Here is a 4,705-nt window from a genome sequence, read left to right on the forward strand (position 1 = left end):
CTCATGCTGTGACGTTGCAACAAGGTGGAATTCAACCCTACATATGTTAGACCGCCTTTACGAACAGCGAAAGGCCACCACCGATTTCCTGATGTTAAAAGCGGATAAAGGTACTCCCTGTGTAACTTAGATGTCAGCCATTGGCAGCTCATGCGTGACACCTGCGCTTGCTCAGGCCCTTTGAGGAGGCCACGCTATTCGTGAGTCGGCAGGACTATGGGATGAACGACGTCATTCCTCTGTTGCACGTCCTGGAACAAATGCTGTTAACAATGGCTGGTCAGGGTGCGGTAGACGTGGCGCACAGATCTCAACGCCACATGACCCCTGTGGGGGCAGGACAGGAAGAAGAGGAGGAGGTAGAGGAGGACATTGGTGCTCAGGAATTATTGAGTGAAATGGGTGGTTTTTCCACTCAGCGGACAGGAGTGGAGGAGCAGGAGCATCTGGTAGAGGAGGAGGAGGAGGAGACAGAGGACCCAGACGCACCGTGGCAGTATGCTGTGGAGATGGAGGCAGGGAGTCCCTCGCATTCCTTGGCACAAATGGCCCATAGCATGCTCGGTTGCTTGCGTAGCGACAGCCGAATAATAACCATCAGACAGAGGGATGACTTTTGGCTGTCCACCTTGTTGGACCCTCGCTACCGTTCAAAAATGGTGGCCTTTTTCACACCTGCTGAGAGGGAGGCCAAAATAACGTACTATAAAAAACACCTATGTAGTCAGCTGGTCTCTGCCTGTCTGCGCCATCGTCCATCCTCAGACACTGTGGGCCCTGTGCGCTCGCGTTCCGCTGCCATGGCAGCAGGGGAGGGGTGGGGTGGTAGGAGCAGTGGCAGCTCCACCAGCAGCGGCTGCCTCAGTCTGCAGTCGATGATGAGTAGCTTTCTTCACCAGCGCAGTGAGGAAACTACTAACCAGCCACAGCAGCAGCAGCAGCAGCAGCATCAGGTGGACCTGGAGCAGGACCTCAAACAACAGGCTTAGGCCTACTTGGACAGCACCCTGCCAACCGAGGTAGACAATCCCCTTGACTACTGGGCAACGAAACTTGACCTTTGGCCCCAACTAGCTGAATTTGCCCTTGAAAGGCTGTCATGCCCGGCCAGTAGCGTGGCATCGGAGCGCGTGTTTAGTGCGGCAGGAGGTATTGTAACTCCGCGGAGGACACGACTGTCCACCCAAAGTGTGGAGAGACTGACGTTTGTGAAAATGAATCAGGCGTGGATTAGTCTGGATTTCAAACCACCAGTTCCTGACACAACTGACTAAATCCGCCATGAATCATGCCCCAAACATGTGCCACTTTCAGGTCTCCTCACACTGCTGGTGTGTTCCATTTTTTGTCATAGGGTGCTGGCAGATTACGGGCCTCCCATAGCTGCTGCCAGGCCCCTAATCTGCCATGGGCCCCTATACCGCCTCCTCATGCTGCTGCCAAGTCCAGAGTCTCTCATGGGTCCCTGTACGGCCTCCCATTGCTGCTGTCTCCATCGCCACACTCTGCCATGTGCCACTTTCAGGTCTCCTCACACTGCTGGTGTATTCCATTTTTTGTCATAGGGTGCTGGCAGATTACGGGCCTCCCATAGCTGCTGCCAGGCCCCTAATCTGCCATGGGCCCCTATACCGCCTCCTCATGCTGCTGCCAAGTCCAGAGTCTCTCATGGGTCCCTGTACGGCCTCCCATTGCTGCTGTCTCCATCGCCACACTCTGCCATGTGCCACTTTCAGGTCTCCTCACACTGCTGGTGGGTTCCATTTTTTGTCATAGGGTGCTGGCAGATTACGGGCCTCCCATAGCTGCTGCCAGGCCCCTAATCTGCCATGGGCCCCCGTACCAACTCCTCATGCTGCTGCCAGGCCCGTAATCTGTCATGGGCCCCTGTTGTCGCTTGTTGGCATATTCCGCTCGTTCAGATGCTCCTTCTCCTGCTACTCCTCTTCACGGATTCCGTCAGCAGTCTTTCTTGGAATCCGTTTCCAAGAGACAACAGTTTGCGAGCACGCACCAGACGGTGCAGAAACTGAACGTCCTCCTGTCCAAGTTGCTGCTGCCAGGCTCGTAATCTGTCATGCGCCCCTGTACCGCCTCCTCATGCTGCTGCCAGGTCCAGAGTGTGTCATGGGCCCCCGTACCGACTCCAAATGCTGCTGCCAGGCCCGTAATCTGTCATGGGCCCCTGTACCGCCTCCCCATGCTGCTGCCAGGTCCAGATTGTGTCATGGGTCCCTGTACGGCCTCCCATTGCTGCTGCCAGGCCCGTAATCTGCCATGGGCCCCCGTACCGACTCCTCATGCTGCTGCCAGGCCCGTAATCTGCCATGGGCCCCTGTACCGCCTCCTCATGCTGCTGCCAGGTCCAGAGTGTGTCATGGGTCCCTGTACGGCCTCCCATTGCTGCTGTCTCTATCGCCACACTCTGCCATGTGCCACTTTCAGGTCTCCTCACACTGCTGGTGGTTTCCATTTTTGTCATAGGGTGCTGTATGGCCTCCCATTGCTGCTGCCTCCACCGCCACACTGTGGCTCCACACTCTGGTTTTGGCCCCGTGACTGCCCAAATGAGTGAAGTGTGCGGTGATTCTAAGATCGACGGCACTCATCTGCATGTCATACTGCCTGACAGTATTATTTCTCTTCCCCAGCAGACTCCAAGGGCATTTAAATTAAAGGTACAGTGTTCAGCACTAATATTAAGTCTCTCTGAAGCCTAGAAACACCCTTTTTTAAGTTAAATTCACAGCGAATATATTCGACTCGAATCAAAATTTTTCCACGAATTCGCCGAATCAGTCGAATCGAATTTTTGAATACTTCGCTCATCTCTATTTGGTATTAGCTTATATTTCCAAATTTGTATTTGGTAATCTGTTCATTGACCATATCTTATTAGTGTTTATTAGATTTGTCCTATTATCTAAGAAATAATGTTCTTTATCCTCCCCCCACAGTCCTATTATCCCCAGGTCCAGACAGTCCAGCCAAACTGAGTAAATATTATTCTACGAAAAGTTAGTCAAACACACTAGGTCATAACCTCCCACTTGAACCATTTCAGGTGCAAAATGTAACTGAAAAGTAGAGAGACTATTTTATCAGCACTTTCAGAAAGAAATATGCAAGAGAAATAGACTTTGAACCCAAAGCCATTAAAATAAAGAGACACAAAGATCTGCAAATATTTAAACATCTTTCAATGGAATCTCATTTTTATCACCCATTAAAACATATCTCAGATTTTAAAGTGGTTACAGGCTATACTATTTGTTCACACAATGTTACTGATACACAAATCCGGAGAGTAATTAACTATAATAAAATGTTTGTGCACTAACATCTTTGGCGTCATGTTATAACATTATCCCAGAATGATTAATATTCTGGGAGGTATGCCAAACTGGAAGTTGATATGTTTTGTATAACTTGGTATGATACTGTTGTACTTTCCTAAATAGGAATGCAACTAGAAAATATAATCCTCAAATCAGTATCAGGTTATTAAGGGGGAATTCTCCAAAACAATTACATGTGCAATGCAGTTGAAGTAAAACTTTAATAATCCCTGGCAATTTCAACTGTGAATTGATGAAAAAAACACATACTTGCAGATTACCTCCTATGAAAACTGTATCTCCTAAAGATCAATAGATCCAAAGGCATAGGCAGCTCAATTTGTATGCAAATCTCAACTTTTCTTTATTTCCTCCATGGTCTTCCTTTGGTCACTGCAGCCTCCTTTCACATTATTGGACCAAAATGGAAGCCCAGAAGATAGTACGAGTGGGCTAAATTCGACTTTTTCAAAACTTTTGAAATTTGCAAAAAACTCCTGTAACAGTTTTCTTCCTAAACTGCGGATCATTTTAACATGAGGTTTTTACTGTAGGTAACTTCTGATTATGTATTTTTATTATATGCTCACTTTGACATTTCACAGTTTTATAAACTCTAAACTTAAAGCGGAGCTCCACCCAAAAGGGGAAGTTCCGCTTTAAGGACTGCTCCCCATTAAGGATTGGCACCTTTGGGGGGCAGGGGGAGAGCGGGTACCCGAATTTGAAAGGTACCTACTCCCACTTCCAGTCCGATCGCCTAGGCCAGGGGTAGGCAACCTGCTTTTCGGCCTTTTGGCTAAGATCAAGTGTAGTATCTGTTCTTATCAGTGTCCAGTAGGGGTGCTCCACGGTCATTCTAGCTTTGCAGGGATGACTGTTTGTATAGTACCCCTGCTGGTATGATGGGGGTCCGGATGGCTATTACGGGGGGAACAGAACCCGGGATGCCCACATGTAGCTGGTACCTGGTAGTAATTCCCCTTTGGAACATCAGAAGGACTCAGTACCTCCTGATTTGGACGGATCTACCTTGTCTGGCCAGGGGTCGGGAAGGCAGAGAGTCCGCAAACCAGTGCCCCCTGAGTAGTCGCCTCAGGGGTGCCACTAGTAGCACCTGGGTGTGGGACCCCACTGTGTGAAAATGGCACATGGTCACTTGTTTTCAAACTTTTTCTGCACAGCACCCTTAGGACCAGGCCTTTTGGCTAGGATCAGGGCAATTTTTGCTACAGGCCTCAGGGCCTGGTCTGTGCACTATTTGGCACGACCACTTTTTATTTTCTATTTATTTAATTTATTTCACCTCCCACGTTTTGTCACTTTTTCTTTACTTATGTGTGTGTTTTCCTCACAGGATGGAGGGT

General features: G+C 49.1%; 1 pseudogene; it reads left to right on the forward strand.

Annotated features, from left to right (window-relative positions):
* Positions 1–4,117: 4,117 nt before the first annotated feature.
* On the forward strand, positions 4,118–4,279 carry LOC149451169 (U2 spliceosomal RNA; annotated as a pseudogene).
* The last annotated feature ends 426 nt before the right edge of the window (positions 4,280–4,705 follow it).

This window comes from Staurois parvus, unplaced genomic scaffold (genome assembly GCF_062004578.1).
Source record: "Staurois parvus isolate SC_StPar_1 unplaced genomic scaffold, SC_StPar_1.0 ptg000548l, whole genome shotgun sequence".
NCBI lineage: Eukaryota > Metazoa > Chordata > Amphibia > Anura > Ranidae > Staurois > Staurois parvus.